The sequence below is a fragment of the Schistocerca americana genome, chromosome 8 (genome assembly GCF_021461395.2).
Source record: "Schistocerca americana isolate TAMUIC-IGC-003095 chromosome 8, iqSchAmer2.1, whole genome shotgun sequence".
NCBI classification, from domain to species: Eukaryota; Metazoa; Arthropoda; class Insecta; order Orthoptera; family Acrididae; genus Schistocerca; species Schistocerca americana.
In genome coordinates, this window is record NC_060126.1 from 122,954,397 (window position 1) to 122,982,172 (window position 27,776).

Consider the following 27,776-nt stretch of genomic DNA (forward strand, 5'->3'; position numbering starts at 1 on the left):
AATTTATGAAGCAGTGCTGGAGGAAATTGAAACCATGAATTCTGCAGGGCTGTCCATTAAAGGTATGAGGGGATGGAGATCTCTTCTGAACAGCACATTGCAAGGCATCCCAGATATACTCAATAATGTTCATGTCTGGGGAGTCTGGTGGCCAGCGGAAGCATTTAAACTCGGAAGAGTGGTCCTGGAGCCATCCTTTAGCAATTCTGGACGTGTGGGGTGCCGCATTGTCCTGCTGGAATTTCCAAAAGCCGTCAAAATTCACAACGGATATGAATGTATGCTGGTGATCAGACAGGATACTTACGTACGTGTCACCCGTCAGAGTCGTATCAGTGGTCCCGTATCACTCCAACTGAACCTGTTCCATATCATTACGGAGCCTCCACCAGCTTTAACAGTCCACTGCTGGCATGTAGGGTCCTTGGATTGATGAGGATGTCTCCATACCCGCACACGTCAATCCGTGCGATGCAATTTGAAACGAGACTCGTCCGACCAGGCAACATGTTTCCAGTCATCAACAGTCCAACGTCAGTGTTGACAGGCCCAGGCGAGGCGTAAAGCTTTTTGTCATGCAGTCATCAAGGGTACAGGAGTGGGCCTTTGGCTCCCAAAGCCCATATCGATGACGTTTCGTTCATTGGTTCGCACGTTGACACTTGTTGATGGTTCAGCATTGAAAACTGCACAATTTGGCTATCACGCTGAACAATTCTCTTCAGTCGTCGTTGGTCCCGTTCTAGCAGGATCTTTTTCCGTCCGCAGCGATGTCGGAGATTTGATGTTTTTCCAGATTCCTGATATTCAAGGTACACTCGTCAAATGATCCTACGGGAAAGTCCCTACTTCATCGTTATCTCAGAAATGCCATCGCTCGTGTGCCGACTATAACACCAAGTTCAAACGCACTTATATCTTGATAACCTGGCATTGTAGCAGCAGTAGCCGGTCCAACAACTGCACCACACACTTGTCTTATATAGGAGTTGCCGACCGTATTCTGCCTGTTTACTTAACTCTGTATTTGAATATGCATGTCTATACCAGTTTCTTTGGCGCTTCAGTGGATATGGTTACTTTGTTGATTCCAGTATGGGAGACCGGAAGAATACCGACATCTGTCATCTTAAGAGCTTTTTCTTTTTTTAATCTCTCTTTTCTATGAAAAAATCCATGACACGCTGTTTGACATAGGAATGTTAGACTTATACCTGTACAAGAAAAATCGAAAAATATTGAATACTAACATCGCCAGTATTGCAGGATAATACCAGCAGTATACAATGCAAATAGAGTAAAAATTCTGTTCCCAGAAAGTAACATATTTTACTGTCTTAATGTGTATCAAAATACATACACAGCATGTTTTCCGAAAGTGGTGTTGAAGTTGGGAAAAAAGCAGTCAACTTCAGCTGTCCTGAAGTCCATATCTCTGTTGATATTTGCTTGATGGTTTTATTAAGCTTATTTTAGGATTTTTTAAACCAGAAACCCAGCCTTTGCCAGCCATTTTGGTAGTTTTCTTGAAACTGTGCTTAAGGCCTATTTTTCATAGGCAATTCACTGCAACACTACAAGAGCACTCTCCGTATTGCCTAGCCCAGAAAATTGATAGAGTGAATTCCAACAAGAAAATCTGAAGAATGAGCGTCTCTGACCTGAGACAGATGTTTAGGAAGCGAATCAGGAACCTTAATTTTGCTAACACTTCCCCTTTCCACACGAAACAGAGGACTGGATTATAGGCAACACACATTGCATTTGCAAGCCGGAGTGTGCCTACGCCCTGCCACTTCCCAAGGGCAAAAACAACACCTTGTATAAGTGTGTGTGTAGCATCATGTTTAAAGTGATTAATAATCGTGAAAGAACTGTTGACAGCAGCATTAAACAAAGCACACTTTAACCATAATAAAAGGAGAAAAATTGGTTTTAAAATCCATATGAATATGACACAAATAATGTCTACACCTACATCCATACTGTGCCAGTCTCTGTAAATGATGACTAAAGAAGTTATTTCAGTCATAAAATATTGTTAATTCATCTTTAAGTCACCAATGCAGTTACGAAAACATTCTAAGACAGAAACCGACTCTGCCGCCGGAGATTCGAGTCCTCCCTCGGGCATGGATCTGAGTGTTGTTCTAAGCATAAGTTAAAATTAGTTTAAACAGTGTGTAAGTCTAGGGACTGATGACCTCAGCAGTTTGGTCCCTCAGGAATTCACACACATTTGAACATGTTTTTAACAGTAACCGACACACCACGAAGGAGTCATCCGAATGGGAAGGAAATCGGTAAATGTTGTGTTCATGTACAGAGAAACAAATGATTACAATTTCAGAAAAAAATTGGATGATTTATTCAAGAAGAAGTGCTTCACAAATGGAGCAAGTCAATAATGCGTTGGTCCACTTCTGGTTCAAGATGGTTCAAATGCTCTGAGCGCTATGGGACTTAACTTCTGAGGTCATCAGTCCCCTAGTACTTAGAACTAATTAAACCTAACTAACCTAAGGACATCACACACATCCATGCCCGAGGCAGGATTAGAACCTGCGACTGTAGCGGTCGCGCGGTTCCAGACTGTAGCGCCTAGAACCGTTCGGCCACCCCGGCCGGCTCCACTTCTGGTCTCTGGCCCTTATGCAAGTAGTTGTTCGGCTTAGCCTTGGTTGATAGAGTTGTTGTAAGCCCTTCTGAGGGAGTGCCAACCTCTGTCCAATTGGCACGTTAGATCGTCAAGATTCCGAGCAGGTTAGAAGGCTCCGACCATGATTAACGCTCCAAACGTCTCAATTGGAGAGAAATCCGACGTCCTTGCTGGCAAATTTACGGTTTGGCAAGCACGAAGACAAGCAGCTGAAAATCTCACCTTGTGTGGGCAGGCATTATCTTGCTCAAATGTAAGCCCAGGATGGGTTGCCATGAAAGGCAACAAAAGCGGCGTAGAATATCGTCGACGTACGTATAAGGATGCCGCAGGTGACAACCAAAGGGGTCCTGCTATGAAATGAAATGGCACCCCACACCATCACTCCTGGTTGTCGGACCATATGTTGGGCGGCAGTCGGGTTGGTATCCCACCGCTGTCCGGGGCGTCTCTGGACACGTCTTCGCTAGTCATCGGGGCTCAGTACGAAACGGGACTCATCACTGAAGACATTTCAGTTGCAGTCAATGAGATTTCAGGCCGAAAGTGCCTACACGACTGCAAATGGTCTTGTTAGAGTACGGATGTCAATGGTAGTTGGCGCAAGGGTCACCATGAGGTCAGCCCCCTTTCTTTGAACTGCCTATTAATGGTCCTTGTGGTCAATCAAGCACCAGTTGCACGTAGGATCGATGGTAAAGGTGAACCTGGGTCTCTGAGAGACTCTCCGACGATTCAATGAATGCAACTCCATCTTCTGGCTGTTGGTCGGTCATCACCTTCTGTCGTCTCTCTAGGTCGACCGCTTTCTTCTTGACACTGTGGTTGACCCATTTCTGCCAAAATTGGCGAATAGTGGCATCGTTCCTATTCAAATATCGAGCGATCCGCCGATTATTCATCTGGTTACTTTGAGCGCAACTACACGTCCTCCCTCAAATTCTGACACCTACATATGTTGATCACCCATCTGTCTGCGAGGCATAGTTACTGTCCAGCGCCGGCCGTTGTGACCGTGCGGTTCTAGGCGCTTCAGTCCGGAACCGCGCTGCTACTACGGTCGCAGGTTCGAATCCTGCCTCGGGCATGGATGTGTGTGATGTCCTTAGGTTAGTTAGGTTTAAGTAGTTCTAAGTCTTGGGGACTGATGACCTCAACAGTTAAGTCCCATAGTGCTCAGAGCCATTTGAACCAGCTGAGAACACGGAATGAAATTCGCAAAGATTTTATGCCCTGGTAACGACATTTCCCTTGTCTCTTATCCTTGCCGGTATTTTTTAATTTTTTTTAGAGTGTATGTTATTACATTAAGCAACCTGAAGAAGGAGGAAAACCAGAAACACATCTTATCCAAATGAAGTTCTCTTATTCTTCAGTGGTTAGGGTTCTATTTGTACAGACAGAATTGCATCGTATCCTTCTGGTTGCAGGTGGACGCCCGCGGGGACCTGTGGTTCGTAAACAACGTGCTGCCGGTGCTGCTGTACGGCGAGGTCGACAGCAAGGCGTACAACTACCACGTCTTCACGGGCCGCGTCTCTGACGTCATCAGAGGCACTGTCTGCGAGCCTTACCGCCCGGCCCACAGATGGCAGCTGCCGCCGACGCCCGCAGCACGTCTAAGCCTAATCAGCGTGCCTTTTGGATAGGCGCCGAGATCCATGTGCGGGAAGCTGGAATGTCTGTCGATGGACGAGAGGACCAGGATAGTTTCGGAACAATTTCTATGGGTTTTTTCGTGTAATGTGCATTGATGCCATATCTGCCTGCAGTGTCAGAGTAGAGACGACTGAGCTTGTTTGTTACCATTATCTTTGTTTTTTTATGTCATACTCATCATCATCAGATACTATCATCACTTCAGCATTTTATCACCCATCCGTGGATTATAAATATTTGCTATTAATCGCCTATCTTTGTCTGTTTTTCTCTTACTATGAGTCTCTTAAATTGATACCCACAATCTTTGCATTTAGACACTTCCAGTGTATACTACTGAAGTCTTCGCCAGAAGATGATGAATACAACACTCGACGAAACGTTGCGGTTTTTTCATCACTATCTCACAGCTGTAAACTCCAAATCCTTTCGTCACCCACGACCATTTTCTACTCTCTCTTCAGTATATTTATTTTGTAAGCAATATAATTTATCTTAAATGTCAATATCAGAAGCATAACAGTCATAAAAAAATTGGTACAATAACATACAGGGCGAACACTAACAAAACTGTCAAACCGCAGCGACGGATTTCTAATTGGAACTGGAGGAAAAAAGGTCCTATGACAATGTGTCTGGAAATGGACGGTGGGCGTGCAACGAGAACTTATCGTACTGGAAGACAGAACAGAGCTGCATCGCATCCACGTCATTACAGATGTTCAAAGTGACCTCCATGGGATTGCAGATGATAGGGGTAGTAGCGGTTGTCAGGCAGGATAGACATAACGTACTTTGGCTTACACCATGTTAGCGGGCCACTTGTCTGAAGCTTGTACTAGGAATCGTATCAATATTTTGCAGAACCTGGTCCTCCAAATCTGGTGTACGCCTACTTGCACGTTTTGTTTTGGCATAGCCATGCTGCCTCTCGACCGTTTCCGTCTGCTTGGCTGTACACAATCTCGGCTTGTTCCCAACGTGAATACCGGACCGTTCCGCTGCTTACAGTACGCTGCCTCGATCACACAGGCCGTAAAACACAAAGAATACACGGCACGTGGTCAGAGAAACCTATCATGGCAACGATGCATTCCGGACATATGTTCGCAGGGCTTTCTTCCTTCATTTCCCGACAGGAATGCGGCCCTGCAGTTTGTCGGTTTTATTAATGTTCGCCCTGTATACGAGCGGAAAAATTCTCATGTCACAGAACAGAAAAGACGAATATGTTCCTCTTTAAAAGACTCTCACCTATAGAATTCGTTTTATATAAGCAGCACGCAAGTGGGAAACAGAAACTTCCTGGCAGATTAAAACTGTGTGACGGACCTAGACTCGGACTCGGGACCTTTGCCTTTCGGAGACAAGTGCTCTACCATCTGAGCTACCCAAGCACAGCTTCAATTCTGCCAGTACCTCGTCTCCTACTTTCCAAACTTCACAGAAGCTGTTCTGCGAACCTTACAGAACTAGCACTCTTGGAAGAAAGGGTACTGCAGAGACATGGCTTTGCCACAGCCTGGGGGATGTTCCCAGAATGAGATTTTCACTCTGCAGCGGAGTGTACGCTGATATGAAACTGCCTAGCAGATTAAAACTGTGTTCCGGACCGAGACACCATGTCTCCGCAATATCCTTTCTTCCAGGAGTGCTAGTTCAGCAAGGTTCGCAGAAGAGCTTCTGTGCAGTTTGGAATGTAGGAGACGAGGTACTCGCGGAATTGAAGCTGTGAGGACGGGTCGTGAGTCTTGCTTGGGTAGCTCTCGGTGTGTCACATTCGCGCTTCGCGCTTCGGACGACTAGGTTGTGCTCTTAGTTCCGCCTCTACCGTAGCGCTGCGTGTTTTCCTCGTGTCCGCTTAGTGTCGTGTTGGTCTCCGTGCGCGTCGCATCGCTGGTTGTCGGCTAGTGTTTGGTGTTCGTGCGGCCCTTCCTGTCGCGGCATCGTCTCGCGCCGTGATGTCCACCATGGTTACCACGAAAATTCCGCGTGCAGTTACTGTCGGCTTCACTTAAATCCACGCGTCACGTCCAGCCCGGTTCTTTGGAGATACATGACTGGTTAGTCGATACAATTAAGTCGCTACTAATCAGGTGCATACTGCATATTTTGACAGCGAATTATATGTGTTTTTTGTTGTTTCTTGACTCGCTCTAGGTTGATAAGATACTTTCTCGTCACGGTTCTCAGGTACCCTTTACGCACCGTGATGTTTCCACTAGTATGGTTCTCTTGGTAAATGCAGCAGTGATATATACGAATGTCAGGGTGTTTAACCCTCCGCCCGAGGTGTAGGACAATTTTCTGAGGCCCGTTTTGCTTCCTTATGGGGAAATACGTAATATTCGAAAGGAACGCTGTTCTGCTCAGCACCGCTTTCGGTTCTATAGTGGTATTCGGTCGGTGGAAATGGTGGTCAAAACATATTCCTTCTTATCTATAGGTATTTGGTTATAGGGTCCATATTACGTACAGTGGCAAAGAAGGCACATGTTATTATTGTAATCAAACCGGTCATTTCAGTATTAATTGTCCGTGGCATGTGGTGGTATTAAAGGGTCGACAGAGGCGTCCGATCCCAGGCGTCGGCTTTGACCCGTGACGTAAGGGTGTTGTGTGTGACGTCATGACGGCGCGGAGTTTGGTTTGTGAGTGTGACGTGTTTGTAGATGTCGTCGTGTTGTGGTTTGTTGTGCTCTCTGGTGGTATGTTCAGGGTTTTCGTTTGTGTGCTGTAATGGGCTCAGTTTGCTTTTGCTCATTATCCAGAATTGTTCGAGTGTCGGCTGTGTTTGTAGTGGAATTCGTTTCAGTGAGTTAACGATTTTGTGTGATGGTTAATTTAGTGTTGTTCGCTGCATATCGTGTGGTAATTGTAGTAAAATTATTCGGTTGTTGTTTTTGTTCAGGAATGAATATGACTGATAAAATTAACAGTGCGCAGGTCACGAGAAGTGTTTGATCCCAATGTGTGGCTGTGTATGTTGATATTGGTATCGGGAGATGTTTTTCAGCTATATAGGCCAAGGGAAGTGTTTGATCCTAATTTATGGGATCGGGAGCTGCTGTTGAGCTATATAGGTCAAGGGAAGTGTCCGATTCCAGATGATAATGTGTTTAGTGGTATTTGGGGAATTTTGTGATGTCGGATTTTTTCGTCGTTTTGTGTGGTTTTGTATGGGAGTGGGTGTCTAAATTTGTTTATATTTAGTTTGTCCCCACCCAAAAACACCCCATTTCCCGCGCTTGTCCCGTTAGTGTCATTAGGCTTGTTGTGGAAAGTGTGTGTGTTTGTTTTTCGATGTATTTTCGTCCTCATAATGTGTACGTACCGACTTTATATGCGCCATATTGGAATCGTGGTTTATGGTCGTTTCCGCCATATTTGTGCCGTCATGGGTCAACGCAGACGGGCGGGATCGGACGCTTCCGTATTTCCGCTCCCTGTTACTGAGGGACGCAGTGATCCGTTGACCGACTACGCCCGTGATTTTCTCCCGCTGTCCTCGCGTCAGGATGTTGACGTCGTTAATTCCGATGTGCCCGCCATGATTTCTCACAACAAGCGTCGCCGAACACAGGATGATGCGGCAGATGGTCTCCAGTAAAGGACCCCCTTTCTCAGTCTGAAACCGTGGATGAGGACACAACAGGTGCTTTCACGACTGTGCAGAAGATCCCTGACACCTTATCTGGCGTTGTTCCTGTTGTCGAGGCCGCCCCTTCGGAGACGCCCGTGAAGGAACCTGCTTCCGGTTCTCTCGGACACTTCTCCTTTCGACTCTGTTTCCCATCCTCCTTTGCGACATCTGTCGCCCCCTCTGGGACACAGCCTTCCCCCATGAAACAACTGATTGATTCTCAAGAGCCAGTGGATTCCGTTTTTATTCACTAACCGTCCCTCCGTGATCCCATGTCTGCGGACGAGTGGGATGTAAAGGCCTCTCCCTTGCAATCTGAAACGGAATACCTAAATGATGGTCCCACGCGACCGAACGCGGCAGCGTAGGCGCCGTGGAGCCGCAGTAGAATCCGTAAACAGCGACAGAGAGCCGCTTCACGGCCGAAGAAAAAACAGTGGGAAGATGAGGGTTGTGTTTCGTAGTTCTTCTCTATCTGGTTCGGCGATTGATTCTGGTATGGTTTCTTATATGTTGCTCCGTCAACTGACGGATCTCTACCGTTCTTTGTTCTTACTTTTCGGTTGAAATTCCATGCAGGTATACACATTTCTTACTCTGAATATTAACAGAATATGTACTTGCCGCTTTGCGACAGTTTATATATCAATCTCGAGCAGATGTTTCTTTACAGGAAGTCTTATTCGGCCACTTTTCCATTCCTGGGTTAACCCTTTTTAATGTAGCTTCCGAACTTTCCACGGGCACTGCCCTGGATTTCGAAGTACTCGACAGTGGGTGGGGGACCGGGTTCACCTTTTGTGATCTCAATTTACTCCTTCTTTATGCCTCTTCTGGCACAAGTAGTACTACCGCACGTTCGAGTTTCTATAAAGAAGAAATTATTTACCTGCTTCGTAAATTCCCGACAAAGATTATCTTAGGTGGGGACATCAGTTGTGTTCTACGTCCTGTTGATCGGTCTCCTAATTTTAATTTCAGTAAAGAACTCTAAGACCTAGTGCGCTCCTTGACGTGTGGGTTTCTCGCTATCCTTGTGCGACATACATACTTTACTCCTACGTCTATCAGTCGACTCGATCGCTTTTACCTTCCCGATTCCTTGTGTGGGCAACTTCTGGATGTTGATGTGATAGCAGCCTCTTTTACTGATCATTGCGCCGTTAATTACGAGCTGCAACCGGTAAAATTGTTTCGTCCTCCCTGCATGCTCAATACAGCCTATTTGCAAGATACCTCTCTTGGTATCGTCCTGGAGAACGTATGGGGTCGTTGTTCTCGTGCTATGGACCGGTACTCGTCTATTGTGGTGTGGTGGACACTGTATGTTAAATCAGAAATCCGTAGGGCTCTGATGCGAAGGTGGCAGACGACCGACGAACGCAAGAATTTTACTACTCAGTCTTACGTCAACTGTACGATAGTGCTACGCATGTTCCCCTACCGGCTACTGATACACAGCGCATCAAAGCCAAATTGCTGCAGCTTAAACGCATCCAAATGGAGAGACCGCAGACGAGGTCTCAACCACGTTCCCTTTTACAAGTCGAATTAACGTCACTTTACCATCCAGTCCGTTTACTGGCCCGCCAGAAACGTGTTTGCCTTGCCTCCCTCACAACCACTGACTGCCGCATGTTCACCTCTCATCGCGACATTTCCGACTTTATTTACACGCACTTTACTGATCTGTAAGATACTCATGTTCCGGCTGAAAACTCTCTCGACGACTTAACGTCCTTGATGCATCGCGTCGTCACTCCTCAATTCAATGACGCCTTTCTGCGTCCCTTTCACAAGGCTGATATACAGGATGTTGTGACAGGATCTCAGTCCCGCAAGTCGCCTGGATTAGATGGTGTTCCTCAGGAGTTTTGTGTTCAATTTTGGCCACTCATTGGTGACAACGTCAATGGTAAATGAAGTGATGCGGGAGTCTCCCTTCCTGCTTCTCTTCAGGAAGGTAAACTGACCCTCCTCCCGAAATATACAGATCGACCTGCGATTGATGCCCTCCGTCCTATTACTCTCCTTAACTTCGATTATAAAATTGTCGCTCGAGCAATTAATATCCGTCTCTCTAAGCTGCCCGATACCATTATTGTCGGCTACCAAAGCAGTGTGCCTGAGCGCACGATACTGAATTCTGTTCTCAAATGTCGCGATGTAATTTCGGTGGCGGCTGCCGCTAATATCCGAGGGGCTTTGCTTTTTCTTGATTTCCAGAAAGCGTTTGATCGTCTCAGCCATGATTTTTTAAAGAGAGTGCTCACCGCTGTCAGCTTTAATAATGATGCTCGACAGGTCTTAACTCGTCGCGCTACAACATGAGGAGGAGGCGTTCACGCCAGACAGTTTATAAAGCTATCGACAATATTGATATGAAAGTTAATAGCGTTAATGGGCAGGTGTTTCTGCATGGCCCTTCTGTTTTTTGTGGAGGAGTGTTTAATTTCACTCTACAAAATAATGATCAGAATAGAGCTGGCAATGGATGGGTGACCGTAGCAATTGTACGTTACCCAGGAGACAGTGTCTACAGTTGAAGGACTTGCGGCTTCTTACGATAGAAACATTATTGCTTATCGTACCTATCATATTGCTGAAGTGTTTAACAGAGATATGGGAGATTCCTATTTTATCTCTACTATGCCTCTTGTTCTAAGGACAATTAATCACCGTAGAGTAGGTGAATATGAGTCTGTATCAGTGCGGTGATTGTGAACGCTCACACTACCCCCGGATATCGATCAGACAGGGTTTACCCCAGGGAAACCCCTTATCCATGTCCCTTTTTGTCTTGTTCTTGGAGCCCTTATTTCGCCACCTCGCCATGCAATTGCGTGGCTGGACTATATTGGGTGGAACTTTCTTCGGTCCGTGCATGCGCCGATGACGTCATGGTTTTAGTATGACACGTCGAGGACATGCAGAGGCTTAAGGATAACTTCGATCCATTTTGTCGTCTTGCTGGTGCTCGCATCAATGACCGTAAATGCACGTTCCTACCGTTGAGAGGCTTCGATCATGTCGTCATTCATTGAGCGGCGGTCGTCAATCACCATAAGACCTTAGGGATCTTAGTGGATCGCAATCCGATCAAAATGACTACACTAAATTGGCGTGAGGTTAAGATTCGTGTTCACATGGCGATCCTTTAACATGAACGCCGTTCCCTTAGCCTCTTTCACAAGGTACGGGCTTTAGGAACCTATGTCTTCAGTAAAGTATGTCACGTTGCGCAGGTCTTCCCGCTTCCCGCGATAATGGCCCGCAGACTGGAACAGCTGTCTGGTCGATTCCTGTGGCACCACCATATCTTTCGTGTCCGGTATAAAGTAGTGGCCAGGCCTCGAAAGTTAGGAGGATTGGGTCTTTCCGATATCAAAATGAAGACATCCATCTTATTTGCCTGTCGCAATGTTTTAACCTGTACGCGGGCTCCGCATTCAGTTACCTCTCGTTTACGTTTCCGCCTCCGGCCGGTCTGTCTGACCCCTCCTGTTGATTTTGGACGGATTAATCGTAAATTGCGGCACATTCGTGAATACTTTCTAATTATCGGTATCCTAGGTGCTGATATACTTTCTATAACGCATATTAATACCAACATGCTATCACCCCGTTGGGGTGCACCATGTCCCATTTTTTCCGTTGAACTTGCTTTCCCGTCAACGTCTTGGAAAACGGTCTGGTCTCATCTTACTCTTCCTACATTGCCTATGGAGATTGCTTCAACGTGATATAAGATCATTCACCGTCTGATACCTACTAGTGATCGTCTTTTTCGTATTGGCCTTCGTCCGACTAATCAGTGTGAGGAATGTCATCAAACTGACACCTTACTTCACAGACTTGTTGCTTGTGGACGGGATCATTGGCTCCGGGTCCGCCGTCAGTTAGCTTTCCATACTCGAGGGCCTGAAACCGCTTTCCCAGACGACATTCTCCAAGAGATATCCTTTTTTCCTCAAAGGAAAACGAACACGATTGTCTGACTCTTGGGTTACCATGTTCACTATGTCGTTGAAGGCGGGAATGAACCAGATCACCGCGTTTTTCACCATTATCTGACAACTGCGCATTGAAAATGGCAGCGGTTGCCACGATACCGAACGCTTTTTGCGAATATGCTTTTTCTTGTGTTTAACCGTCAAGGTGTTGGTTAAGCACCCCTGTGATCCCTGTTTCTTCCCTGAGGATGAGTCCCCCCCCCCTTGTAGCTTTGTCTTGTCACTTTTTCTCTTCCACATATATATCCAAAAAAAATTGACAAGAATGGTGGGATAATGGGTTAGACTTCCCATTCAGAATTTAATAATTGTTTGTGCTTGAACTAATTCGTTGATTTTCTTTTTGTAGCTGATATTAAATGATGATTTGACTATGGTAGTCTGATTTTCATGAAAATACTAAGTCAATCTGACAATAAAAAAAGATGGTAGAGCACTTGCCTGTGAAAGGCAAAGGTCCCAAGTTCGAGTCTTGGTCCGGCAAACAGTTTTAATCCGCCAGGAAGTTTCATATCAGCGCACACTCCGCTGAAGAGTGAAAATCTCATTCTGAAAGCGGGAAGCAAACTGTCTCAATCCTCATTTCTCTTTCCTCACCAAAAATTTTGGCATCCAATCATATTCGCACTCTTTTAAAACACAACGTTGTACATCATGTTACGCAGTCTTTCGTTGCAGTTAAGCCTTCATACTCACCATCTCCCTCTCACCGCCACTGTCTATATATCTCTCTCTCATTGCTTCCTTTTTCTCCCTTTGATTTCCAGTCTACCCCACTGCCACTGTCTATATATGCCTCTCCCCCACTGCTTTCTTTTCCTCCCTTTGATTTCCAGTATTTCCCATTGCCGCTGTCTCCTCTATCACTTACATTGACTCCTTTTGTCTTTCTTTCCCACTGCCACTGTCTCCACCCTACCTCGGCGTTCAAAACTTCCAGGTTGTCCAACTTTTTTCCTTCTACACACATATTTAAAAATGCGCCCCCTCCTACACCTACGTCTCAAAGTTCGCCGATCTGGGCGGGTCCAGACCTCTCAAGCACAGGTATCGTCTCCACTCAACTGTATTTCTCATTTCCATTGTCTCCTCTCTCTTTCTCTCCCATAGGTACTTTCTCCTCTCTCTTCCACCGTCACTCTCTACTATATTCTTTCAACCCAAAAGAAAGAGAAAGAGAGATGGCTGAAAATGATAGTGGGGGACAAAGAGGGAAGAGGTATTGTTGACCAGTGAGAAAGTGGCAGTAAAAGAGAAAGAGAAATGGCTGGAGACACGAGCAATGGGAGCAAATGAGAGAAGAGATAGTGGAAATGAAAAATACAGATGAGAGGAGACTGTACATAGACTTGGGGGGGTTTGAATCTTCCTAGGCCAACGAACTTTAACACACAGGTGTAGGGGTGGAAGCATTTTGGACCAAAAGCTTAAACACGTGGATATAGGGGATTCCCTCCCATCCCCCCCTCCCCACCTAGAATTTTTGAGCGCTGAGGTGTGGTGGAGACAATGTCAGTGGGAAAGGAAGACAAAAGGAGACAGTGTAAGTGGTAGAGGAGGCACTGGCAGTTGGAAATATTGGAAATAAATGGGAGGAAAAGTAAGCAGTGGGAGAGAGACAAATACGGACAGTGACAGTGAGAGGAAGCTGCTGAGTATGAAGGCGTGACTACAACGAAAGAGAATGTTCCGTGTTAAAAAAGACCGAATGCTGGTATGTTCACGTGTCAAACATTTTAGGGCGGCTCACCACTTTTCTGTAAGTCTTTTAAAGAGGAACCTATTTGCCTATTCTGTGCTCTGACAGGACCATTTTTCCACTGGTTCTCTTATTTTTCCTGCTACCATAGATAGTGTTGCTTGTATAAAACTGATTCCATAGGTCAGTAAAGTTTTGACAGGTTATTTGTGAACTTACAGACATGTATATACTTTGCCACATATAAACATATAAGTACATACACTGATGTCCAAGATTAAAGCAGCAAAACTATTTCCCCGTATGTGCATAATTCACGATATAATCATACAGATTGTCAACAGATGGCGTTACGGTCGTGTTCTGCACGGAATATAGCATTCCGATCAACGGACAACCACGCCAGCAAGCAGGGAGTGTTTGCATGGTAGTCCCACATTCACAATCGCTGTGTACACGGTCACAGACTGTGCAATATGGCACAGAGAAGATGCCTGCGCTCCCTCTACTGTGAAGGGCCATAGGAAAAATGGAAACAGGAGAGTGACAAACTCATGTGGCCCTATGGCTTAATGTGAATCGTTCTGTTTTTTCTCGTATGAGGTGACAGTTTATAGAGACCGGAACTGTATCTTGGAGACCAGAACAGGACCGACCGCGTGTGACTTCAGAAAGAGTGGACCGTTATTTGTCTTACTACTACACTGCAACTGCCATCTGACCTCAGAGCATCCCCTGCACGTGTTGTATCGATGTAAACGGTGCACAGAAGGCTTCAGCAGAGTGGCCTGCTGTCTGTTTACCTCTGGCGTGTGTACATAGAAGGGAACTTCTACAGTCGTCAACATGCCACCTGGACGACTGGACGATGGGGCAATGTTCTTTTCGCAGATGAGTCCCGATTAGGTCTGGAGAGCGATTCTCGACGGATTCGCATCTGGAGGGCATGTGAACACGGCTCCAGGACCCAAACATTGTAGACAGAGGCCGATATCGAGGAGGATCCCTATTTGTGTGGACAGGGATTATGCTGACTACCTGAACACATCATGGAATGCTGTCAGGTACCGTGAGGAGATCTTGGGATCTCATGCACGGTTGTTGCGATGTGCTGTGGGCCCAGACTTCTTATTGATGGACGAGTAAGCTCGACCTCGTAGAGCACGTGCGGTTGATGTTTCCATGGAATCGGAAGATACTGCACGCATGGTGTGGCCTGCTCGCTCTCCCAATTTGAATCCCATAGAGCATGTCTGGTATGCACTGAGGAGGCAGGCTGCATAACATCAACATCTACCAACCACTTTCCAAGACTTGTGAGCAGCTCTGCAGGAAGAATGGGGTTTACCGTGTCAGCATGAGATTGATGACATCATTCAGGCATGTCCCATCGACGTCAGGCCTGTATTGGTGCCAGATACGGCCACATCCCATTCTGGGCACATTAACCAGTTGTCAGAATATGTGTGCAAACCTGTTAAGTTGAAAAAAAAAGAACATCATTTTTGTGCACCGTTATGTATGTTGCAGCTCATTTCGTTCTGTATTCTTTACATTCCAGAATGAGATTTTCACTCTGCAGCGGAGTGTGCGCTGATATGAAACTTCCTGCCAGATTAAAACAGTGTGCACCGACCGAGACTCGAACTCGGGACCTTTGCCTTTCGCGGGCAAGTGCTCGCTGGTAGAGCACTTGCCCGCGAAAGGCAAAGGTCCCGAGTTCGAGTCTCGGTCGGTGCACACAGTTTTAATCTGCCAGGAAGTTTCATATTCTTTACATTGTTTCTACTTTATTATCACTTGTGTATACTATTATGTAACAAAACAAACGCAATCTTGTAAACTTTCCTTTTGTTGCTTTAATGTTGGACGCCAGTTTATGATATAAGCACTCTGTCTTCAGGCCACAAGTGGTCCATCGGGACCATCCGACCGCCGTGTCATCATCAGCTGAGGATGCGGATAGGAGGGGCGCGTGGTCAGCACACCGCTCTCCCGATCGTTATGATGGTTATCTATGACCGGAGTCGTTACTATTCGGTCGAGTAGCTCCTCAATTGGCATCACGAGGCTGAGTGCACCCCGAAAAGTGGCAACAACACATGGCGGCCTGGATAGTCACCCATCCAAGTGCCGGCCACTCCCGACAGCGCTTAACATCGGTGATCTGACGGGAACCGGTGTATTCACTGCGGCAAGGCCGTTGCCTTTATGATATAAGGTCAATACAAAATTGTTTATTTTACTTTTTTTCTGGATACTTTGCTCACCGACTACAATTTATCGAAACTCCTGGCTTTAATGTATTGTATCCTAAAAGAGTTAAAATGTTATTAGAAATATTTTACTGAATTCGCAGTCTTTTCATTTTTACATAAATTTTGGCAGTAATTTTAAGTACTTTTCAGGCACGTTAAGATCTATTGTTAACCCTTATTTTATCACTACAGTAGCATTTTGAGCATATTTGTATAGGCCTGAAGAGCCCTTATACACAGACAGCGCGTCATTAAGTTATATTGATAAATAATAAGTACGGTAACTTCGAACCTCTGGATCACGGCAATAGATAATGATAAAGAAAAAAGTTTCAGAGTTACCCGAGAATATTATCTTAAAAACATACAATAAGTTTCCTTTAATTTACGTCTATGGCCACAAACTTTTTGTTAACAGATTACCGGTTTCGGTCTATAATGATCACCATCAGATCTGTTTTATAAAAACAAAGTCCTAATGTCATGCAGCCCTAGTGGCATCGTCAAATGTTAAATGCACGAGTGATTTTGTCACTAGAACTCCTGTTCAAAACAGTAGTGCTACTGACAACATGACTCGTGCACATGATGTTATTTATACACGGGGTGATCAAAAAGTCAGTATAAATTTGAAAACTGAATAAACCACGGAATAATGTAGATAGAGAGGTAAAAATTGACACACATGCTTGGAATGACATGGGGTTTTATTAGAACCAAAAAAAAAAAATATTGCTAGACGCGTGAAAGATCGCGCGTCGTTTGGTTATGATCGTGTGCTCAGCCGCCACTTTCGTCATGCTTGGCCTCCCAGGTCCCCAGACCTCAGTCCGTGCGATTATTGGCTTTGGGGTTACCTGAAGTCGCAAGTGCATCTCTAGGGATGCTGAAAGACAATATCCGACGCCAATGCCTCAGCATAACTCCGGACATGCTTTACAGTGCTGTTCACAACATTATTCCTCGACTACAGCTATTGTTGAGGAATGATGGTGGACGTATTGAGCATTCCCTGAAAAGAATATCATCTTTGGTTTGTCTTACTTTGTTGTGCTAATTATTGCTATTCTGATCAGATGAAGAGCCATCTGTCGGACATTTTTGAACGATTGTATTTTTTTGGTTCTAATAAAACCCCATGTCATTCCAAGCATGCGTGTCATTTTGTACCTCTCTGTCTACATTATTCCGTGATTTATTCAGTTTTCAAATTTATGCTGACTTTTTGATCACCCGGTATATTTGACGATGCTGGTGCTGATTTTGCATTTAACGTTTGACGATGCCACTATGGCTGAAGTACATTAGTACTTTGTTTTTATAAAACAGATCTGATGATGGTCATTATAGACCGAAACCGGCAATTTGTTAACAAAAAGGTTGTGACGTCAGACGTAAATTAAAGGTAACTTATTGTATATACGGGTCACTGTTTTATTCGCGACAATGTCGCAGCTTGTTAAAAACATACGGTAAAAGTTTCGACAGTTTGCCACGAATGTAAATTATAGAAGTGACTATCCCGACAATTGGTGCTTTTCGTGCCCAAAAATCATGGTTTTTCGAGGTTTTCTCAGAAACCACCACTGAACAAATGGTGTTTTTATAAGCTGCCTAATGTCTAGCCTGAACAACATCTAATGCAAAAGGAGCAACTGATTTGCTCAAATTACCTGGGCTGGAGGAAGAGTGTAACGTTTAAGTTTTGATCGTGTACTGCGGGGTAGCTACAGTATGTCATTCTTCCGATGGATACACAGATGGTAACTAGGCCAAGGGCTGTCCTAAACACTTGCATCATTATCTCTGTGATCAATGGGACCCAAGATACGACCCCCTGAAAAGTCGCATTTCCGTGCGCGGTTTTTCGGGATATATTGTACCGTGCACGACAGGTGCACGGACCGATGGTAAGGAAAATAAAGATAGCACTGGTATACACATAAATAAGTAAGTATAGTGATCTAACACTCGTAAACAGTTTCATTGTAATACCCCACTCACTACACCCACCAACACCTAAGAAACAAACAATAGGATTGAAAGTATGCTTACGGGACAGATCTCCCTCTCCGTGGATAAGTACAATTAACACAACAAAAATTAGCACATGAATTTCTGTGAGTACCTATTGTTGTATTCTTGTCTTCTCTGCAGTACCAACCAAAGTTTATGCAACCAGTTCTGCTATTAAACAGCAATACATGCTGAAGATTTCTGTATCTCTCCCATCTAACGTGTTCGAAACAACAGATAATGAGAAGGTAACGAACATCATTTTTTATGAGTAAAATATAAAGATCGGCTGCAGAGAATTTCTTTTAAATTTATGTTAGGCCGGTATGAGGCCAGACGCCCATCTTCAGTGGCACACTGTAAGAACTGATGTGTCACCTGCACAATATCTACAACGTGATGCCCAGCATGATCATGCGACACAACACTGATCTGCCATAATAAATTTAAATTTATAATTAGTTTGATATTATATCTCTAAAATAATAAATCTAATGTAGCCAATGTCGACATTTTAGTCATCCGATATTGCAGTGTCTGTGTTGTTCCGAATTACAATGCAATGTCGTAGTTATCTGCCGACACCGGACAAGCGACTTTCAAGTAAAATACGCCGCCTGTGCGGGAATAAACATAATGGATGTACGAGTAAAGATTGTAGACATATGGTTGACGATATATGGAATTCTGAGGTTGGCTGTGAGTCTTGCACGGGTTGCCTAATGGTAAGGCGACCGCTTGCGATAAGAGGGCAATCCGGGTTCCAGTCCCCGGCCGTCACAAATTTCACTGTCGTCATTCCATTACACAGCTGATAGTTGACCGTATTCGCAATTACGAATACATTTCGTGTATTCTGGATTCTCTTTCCCTTGCCTCCTATCGGTGGATACTGCCACAGTTAGGTCAATTGGTAGGAAATAAATTACATCAAGGGTAGCTGAAAATTTTAAATTTCAGCTCAGTTGGGTTTTACGTCATTAATCAATATGCAAAGGAGTTGGAGAGGTGTGTGCGCTCGCAATACCACTATCGGAAACAATAAATTGATAGACGGGAAATTTGAAGAAATGATTGGGTTTTTAAAGCATTATAGAATTCCCAAAAGGGTTCCCCCACCTGGGTAGAGATCACGTCTGCATCCCTCCCCCACCCCCTGCTTGCCACATGACATAATGAAATGAAGTGTGGTAAAGTAGCCACCGACTGGGGTCTCCTGCATGTATGCCAATCGTCACGGCGCCACCGCAAATTTCAAAAGCGCCCAATAGCCAGACTATAAGATAACTTTAATAAATAACACTGACCACAGACTGGACATCGACTGCTTTTATCTCATAATCTCCAAACAAAGCTTCAAATAGCGACGTCCTGTCAATCGGGAAATTCCGGACTCGCTTCCTGTCTCTCTCAAGAGGCCACTTCCCATTTGTCTCGGTGAACCACAAAGCGAGGTGGTGTAGTGGTCAGCACACTGGACTTGCATTCGGAAGGATGACAGTTCCAACCTGCATATGGCCATCCTGATTTAGGTTTTCCGTGATTTCCCTAAGTCGCTTCAGGCAAATACGGGGATGGTTCCTTTGAAATGGCACCGCCGATTTCCTTCCCTATGCTTTCCTAATCCGAGATTGTGTTCTCTCTCTAATGACCTCGTTGTCGATGGGACGTTAAACACTGATCTCCTCCTCCTGGTACTTTTATAATTGTAGCCGTGGATAGGTCTCCATCGTGAAATTTCCAACTATTTTTTAAGAACTTCGATTCTTTGTTGTGCTATCTCTCAGACAGAGGAAACCAAATTACTGTTTGTGGGGATTTCAATCTAGATTTTCTGAAAGATTCCCATAGAAACATTGACCTTTAAGTATTACTTGGTTCTTTCAATTTGACATCAGTTATTGTTTTTCCTAATCGGGTGGTATAGGAAAGCAGCACATTAATAAATAATGTTTTCGTAGACCAAGATAAATTTAATCAAATAAAAACTTTTCCTGTTAAGAATGGTTTCTATGATCATGATGCACAGCTAGCTACAGTATATGACATAGCTCCATATAATAATGCAAAACAGTCCTCCAAAATAATGCATTCAATTAACCATTTAACAATTCAAACTTTTAGGGAAAGCATGCAACATTTAGACTGGGATTAGGTGTACGGGGAACATTATGCTAATTTAAAATTTAACGTATTTCATGAGACCTTTGCGAGTATATTTGAAAACAGTTTCCCTAAGAAAACAGTGAAATATAATTGTAAGAAACCATCTAAAAAGCCATGGCATATTAAAGGGATAAAAATATCTTGTAAACAGAAAAGGGAAATGTATCTTATAGTTACAAGGAGTGATGATCCCAAAACAGTGAAACATTATAAAAACTACTGCACTGTGTTAAGGAAAGTTATTAAAAAGTCGAAAAGTATGTGCATTATACTTTAGATTAGCACATATGATAATAAAATTAAAAAGCTTGGAGTATTGTGGAAAGGGAAACAGGGCAACTGAGAGCACAAGAAAACCGTATTTTTATCATACACAATGAAAAGTTTGCTAACAGGAAATCAGAAGTAGAAAACATTTTTAATAATCATTTTTAAGGGTTGTAGTGAAAATATGATCCAGTTATTTATTAGAAAATGCAAGGCAGTATATGGAAGAGGCAGTAACCATGCAATTTGATAAAAATTGAAATTCAACCCACGTCTCCTACTGAAATTAGTAAAATAATAAATTCACTCACATGGAATTGTTGGCATTTCTAACAGAGAAGTAAAAGCTTGTTGCTAACAAATAAGTTGGAGTCTCAGCCACATACATAATAGCTCATTGAAACAGGGCATTTTCCCAGATAGACAGATATACACTATTGTTAATCCATTGGCAAAAAACGGGGGGGGGGGGGGGGGAGGGATAGGTCTGATGTTAACAACTACTGCCCAATCTCACTTCTCGCAGCTTTATCCAAATTTCTTGAAAAAGTAATGTATCCAAGAGTAATATCACATATTTGTAAAAATGAATTACCAACAAAATGCCAGTTTGGTTTTCAGACAGGCTTCTCAACAGAAAATGCCATATATGCTTTCACTGCTCAAATATTAAATGCTTTGAATAACCGAACATCACTCATTGGGATATTTTGTGATCTCTCAAAGGCTTTTGACTGCGTGAATCATGAAATTCTCCTAGATAAGCTTGAGTATTGTGGTATGAGTGGGACAGTGCACAAATGGTTTAATTCATACTTAACGGGAAGAATGCAGAAGGTTGAAATTAACGGTACAGATAGTCTGCAAAAATCAGCAGAGTCCTCTAACAGGGGAGGTATCAAGAATAGTGTCCCACAGGGTTCAGTCTTGGATCCCTTATTGTTCTTAATATACAGGGTGTTACAAAAAGGTACGGCCAAACTTTCAGGAAACATTCCTCACACACAAAGAAAGAAAATATGTTATGTGGACATGTGTCTGGAAACGCTTACTTTCCATGTTAGAGCTCATCTTATTACTTCTCTTCAAATCACATTAATCATGGAATGGAAACACACAGCAACAGAACGTACCAGCGTGACTTCAAGCACTTTGTTACAGGAAATGTTCAAAATGTCCTCCGTTAGCGAGGATACATGCATCCACCCTACGTCGCATGGAATCCCTAATGCGCTGATGTAGCCCTGGAGAATGGCGTATTGTATCACAACCGTCCACAATACGAGCACGAAGAGTCTCTACATTTGGTACCAGGGTTGCGTAGACAAGAGCTTTCAAATGCCCCCATAAATGAAAGTCAAGAGGGTTGAGGTCAGGAGAGCGTGGAGGCCATGGAGCTGGTCTGCCTCTACCAATCCATCAGTCACTGAATCTGTTGTTGAGAAGCGTACGAACACTTCGACTGAAATGTGCAGGAGCTCCATCGTGCATGAACCACATGTTGTGTCGTACTTGTAAAGGCACATGTTCTAGCAGCACAGGTAGAGTATCCCGTATGAAATCATGATAACGTACTCCATTGAGCGTAGGTGGAAGAACATGGGGCCCAATCAAGACATCACCAACAATGCCTGCCCAAACGTTCACAGAAAATCTGTTGATGACGTGATTGCACAACTGCGTGCGGATTCTCGTCAGCCCACACATGTTGATTGTGGGAATTTACAACTTGATCACGTTGGAATGAAGCCTCATCCGTAAAGAGAACATTTGCACTGAAATGAGAATTGACACATTGTTGGATGAACCATTCGCAGAAGTGTACCCGTGGAGGCCATTCAGCTGCTGATAGTGCCTGAACACGCTGTACATGGTACGGAAACAACTGGTTCTCCCGTAGCACTCTCCATACAGTGACGTGGTCAACGTTACCTTGTACAACAGCAACTTCTCTGACGCTGACATTAGGGTTATCGTCAACTGCACGAAGAATTGAATCGTCCATTGCATGTGTCCTCGTCGTTCTAGGTCTTCCCCAGTCGCGAGTCATAGGCTGGAATGTTCCGTGCTCCCTAAGACGCCGATCAATTGCTTCGAAAGTCTTCCTGTCGGGACACCTTCGTTCTGGAAATCTGTCTCGATACAAACGTACCACGCCACGGCCAATGCCCCGTGCTAATCCATACATCAAATTGGCATCTGCCAACTCCGCATTTGTAAACATTGCACTGACTGCAAAACCACGTTCGTGATGAACACTAACCTGTTGATGCTACGTAATGATGTGCTTGATGCTAGTACTGTAGAGCAATGAGTCGCATGTCAACACGAGCACCGAAGTCAACATTATCTTCCTTCAATTGGGCCGACTGGCGGTGAACCGAGGAAGTACAGTACATACTGACGAAACTAAAATGAGTTCTAACATGGACATTAAGCGATTCCGGACACATGTCCACATAACATCTTTGCTTTATTTGTATGTGAGGAATGTTTCCCGAAAGTTTGGCCGTACCTTTTTGTAACACCCTGTATATTAACGACTTGCCACTCTATTTTTGATAATGATACAAATATAGTAATCACACTCAACAAGCAAGAATCAGCTGAGGAAATAGCAAATAATGTCTTTCAGAAAATTATTAAGTGGTTCTCTGCAAAAGAACTCGCACTAAATTTTGGGAAAACACAGTTTATTCAATTCTGTACAGTAAATGGCATAACACCATTGATAAATACACACTATGAAAAGAAATCTGTTGCTAAGGCAGGATACTCGAAATTTCTGTGTGTGTGTGCAATGGTGAGAAATTGAATTGGAAGAAACACATCGATGATCTACAGAAACGATTAGTTAGTTATGCTATTAGGGTTATTGCAAATTTTCGTGCCAAACATATCAGTGAACTAGCCTACTATGACTATATTTCCATTCACTGCTTTTATATGGCACTATATTTTGGGCAATTCGTCATTAAGAGAGAGAGTATGCATTGCACAAAAGCGTGTAATCAGAATAATAGCTGGAGCCCACCCAAGATCACCTTCCAGACATTTATTTGAGAAACTTGGGATATTCATAGTGCCTTTGCAATACATATATTCACTTATGAAATTTGTCATTAATAACCCATCCCCATTCAGAAATAATAGTTAAGTGCACAGCTACAACACTAGAAGAAAGGATGATATACACTATTCTGTATTAAATCTCACATTGGCACAGAAAGGGATGAGTTATGCTGCCACAAAAATCTTTGGTCATTTGCAGAATACTATTATCAGTCTGACAGATAGCCAGCCATCATTTAAAAGCAAATTAAAAGAATTTCTGAATGACAGATCCTTCTACTCAATAGATGAATTAGGTTTTTTTGTCTCTCCTCAGAATATTGTATCCGTATTTACTATCGCTGGAGACAAAGGGAAAGATCAAAAGTAGAATGAAATAACCTATTTGCACTACCCTACCAAATTAATTGTTTAAAAATTCACATGTGTCAAATAGATTGCTTAAAAGATTCACATCCACCTTACAATAATCATTCTTAGCAATAAAACGTATTTTCAACGTTTGAGTATCACATGCAAACACAATGCAAATCAACTAATGAAATTTCCGCCACAAATAAATCGCAGCGCTAAATATATCCAAGATCTTGTATTCACCGATGTTGGAGAGAACAAACACTCTCCTCCATCACAATTTTCCCACAAAACATATCAGGTGAAAAAAATCCAGTCGATCTCATAAACTCGCGATTGTGAAGAGCGTGCCATCCGCCAATTGCAAGGAGCTGTGGTCCCACCAACCGGGGTATAGCGCCATCTCGCAAGCGACAATGAGGAGAGACCCACACACGCATCGGCTATGCCGGTAGATCCACGCGCATCCCCCAGCTTCCACACACCTGCCATACCGAAATGATCAGAGGTCAGAGAGAGACTGTCACCAAGCAGTCAACCAATCAATTTACACAGGGTGTAACACTCGTCATCACACGTCTGCTTCTATCGCCACTCATGCAGCACGCTGATCATTTCACTAGCCCCGCCGTCACAGGCAAGAGCAGACAGGTAGGTGCATTCCTTGTACCTAACTGCCCATCACAATCTGAGCTAATTCTTTGCTTCCAGCCTTTAACTCCTCATAACCACTCCTGCTGCAGCACACTGTGAGTAGAACAGCAGCAGCATGAATGTACACAATAGTTCTAACAAGTTTCGGCCTGACATACTCCCCCCCCCCCCCCCCAGTTCAAAATTCCACGTTTTCCAATTCGAGACAGCGATGTTGTTGACCCTACAACTGGAATTTCACACACAAAATGAAGATTTCTTCCCTTTTATACATTTTCGAAGACAGAAAAAAACGGGGCATACATGCGTTTTCACATCACTAAAGTATCATTACTTGTGAAAATCCTTAACAGTGTGGCATAGTCTATATTTCCTCTAAGTATTCTTTCACCAGGTAAAAAAATCGGTTCTAATCAGCTTAATATCTGTTACTTCCTGTATCACAGGACTAGAATATTAAACTCATTTTAGCTCATGACTGAGTGCTAAAGTCTCCCTCTGTCACAGGACACCACTTCACTTTCAAACTCTCTTAAAGTAACCAAATGCTTAGCTGCATATGAAGTCTCTGGTTACCTTGTCGACCTTCATTATGAATAACTTCTTGCGGAGGCGCTCGACCGCAGCTGTGTTCTTTGATTTGGAGAAGGCTTACGACACCTGTTGGAGGGCGGGCATTTTCTGCACCAAACATGGGGCCTTCGCGGTCGCCTCCCTCTTTTTATTCGTGCCTTTTTAATGGATCGACAGTTCAGGGTACGTGTGGGTTCTGTCCTGTCCGACGCCTTTCGCCCGGAGAATGGGGTGCCACAGGGCTCAATTTTAAGCGTCGCTCTCTTCGCCATAGCGATCAATCCAATAATGGACTGCCTCCCAGCTGATGTATCAGGCTCCCTTTTCGTGAACGATTTTACCATCTATTGCAGCGCGCAGCGTACATGTTTCCTGGAGCGATGTCTTCAGCGTTGTCTTGACCGTCTTTACTCCTGGAGTTTCGCCAATGGCTTCCGTTTTTCTGCCGAGAAGACGGTCTGTATTAACTTCTGGCGCTACAAAGAGTTTCTCCCACCGTCCTTACGACTCAGTCCCATTGCTCTCCCATTCGTGGAGACTACAAAATTTGTAAGTCTTACATTTGACAGGAAACTTAGCTGGTCTCCACATGTGTCATATTTGGCTGCCCGTTGTACCCGTTCTCTAAATGTCCTCCGTGTTCTCAGTGGTATGTCGTGGGGAGCGGATCGAACCATCCTACTTCGCCTATATCGGTCGATTGTCCGATCCAAGCTGGATTATGGCAGCTTCGTATACTCCTCTGCACGGCCGTCCATCTTACGCCGCCTCAACTCCATACAACATCGAGGTTTACCTCTTGCGATCGGAGCGTTCTATACTAGTCCTGTCGAGAGTCTTCATGCTGAAGCCGGTGAATTGCCACTAACCTACCGGCGCGATATACTGCTTTGTCGGTATGCCTGTCGGCTATTGTCGATGCCTGACCACCCGTCTTATCGTTCCTTTTTTGACGACTCTCTCGACCGTCAATACGGGTTGTATGTCTTTGCCCTGCAACCCCCTGGAGTTCGCTTTCGTCGCCTCCTTCAGCACCTTGATTTTTCACTCCCTGCAACCTTTCGAGTGGGTGAGAGCCAAACGTCACCTTGGCTCCAGGCTCAGGTTCGCGTTCACCTTGACCTCAGCTCGCTCCCAAAGGAGGTTACCCCCGGTTCAGTATACCGCTCCCGTTCTGCCGAACTTCGTTCGAAGTTCATTAACATGATCTCCATTTATACAGATGGCTCTAAGACCAATGACGGTGTCGGGTGTTCTTTTATTGTTGGGGCACACAGTTTCAAATACTGGCTCCATGGCCATTGTTCGATCTTCACAGCTGAGCTATTTGCCTCTACCAGGCTGTTCTTTACATCTGCCGCCACCGACATTCTGCTTATGTCATCTGCTCCGATTCCCTGAGCGCCATCCAGAGCCTCAGTGATCCGTATCTGGTTCACCCTTTCGTACACCGGATCCAACGCTCTCTTCAGCAGCTGGTGGACGACGGTTCTCCGGTTACCTTTATGTGGGTTCCTGGCCATGTCGGTATCTCTGGGAACGAAGCTGCAGATGCCGTGACCAAGGCTGCGGTCCTCCAGCCTCGGACAGCTTCTTGTTGTGTCCCTTCATCTGATTGTAGCAGGGTAATTTGTCAGCGCATTTTATCGCTGTGGCATGCTGATTGGGCTGCACTTACGGACAACAAGCTTCGGGCCTTGAAACCTCTTCCCGCGGCTTGGACGACCTCTTCACGCCCTTCTCGGCGGGAGGAGGTCGTTTTGGCCCGGTTACGAATTGGACACTGCCGGTTCAGCAATCGCCATCTGCTGACGGCTGCGCCGGCGCCGTTCTGCCCATGTGGGGAATTGCTGACGGTACGCCACATTTTAACGTCCTGTCCGAATTACTAATACACTGCGCGTTGATCTTGGCCTGCCATGTACTCTGGATGCCATTTTAGCGGATGACCCAGGAGCAGCTGCTCGCGTTCTTCGTTTTATCAACTTGACAAACCTGTCTAAGGGCATTTAATTATGCAGTTTTTTAATCCTCTGCCTCTCTATGTCTTTTATAGTATTGTCCCTTTTAGTTGCTGTTTTCACCTTGTGCCTCGCGGTGCATTCCTAACTTAGTCTGGGCGTTAATGACCATTGTAGTTGTGCGCCCTAAAACCACAAAAAAAGAGGCCACTCTCTGTTGGTCTGTATGAACCAATGTCTCCAGACATGTAAATGGGATATTCATCTCTCCTCAGGATACTCTCTTCCTATTGGATAATGTTGGAAACAATGGGAACGCTGACACAGTTACCATATCAAAAATAAAGTGAAATAATCCCTTTGCTCTACACTGTCACATTAATTGTTTAACAACGGACAGGGGTCTAATAGACACTCACTTCAACCTAACGATGATCCTTCTTCATAAAAAACAGATTTTCAACTTTTGAGTATCATATGCCAACATTATGCAAATCTAGTAATGAAATCACTTAATAAAGGCAAGGCCTCCGGTCGAGATTGTATACCAGTCAGGTCACTCTCAGAGTATGCTGACAAAATAGCTCCATATTTAGCAATTATATACAACCAGTCGCTCACAGAAAGATCCGAACCTAAAGACTGGAAAATTGCTCAAGTCACACCTATACCGAAAAAGGGAAGTAGGAGTAATCCGCTGAATTACAGGCGTATATCACTAACGTCGATCTGCAGTAGAGTTTTGGAACATATACTGTATTCGAACATTATGAAGTACCTCG

General features: G+C 44.4%; 1 protein-coding gene across 1 annotated transcript in view; it reads left to right on the plus strand.

Annotated features, from left to right (window-relative positions):
• Positions 1–4,572, plus strand: part of LOC124545031 (protein yellow-like) — a 108,249-nt gene extending 103,677 nt beyond the window's left edge. The window contains exon 6 of the mRNA XM_047123811.1: positions 4,090–4,572. The gene's annotated coding sequence lies outside the window, so the exon portion shown is untranslated. The remainder of the gene's footprint in view (positions 1–4,089) is intronic.
• The last annotated feature ends 23,204 nt before the right edge of the window (positions 4,573–27,776 follow it).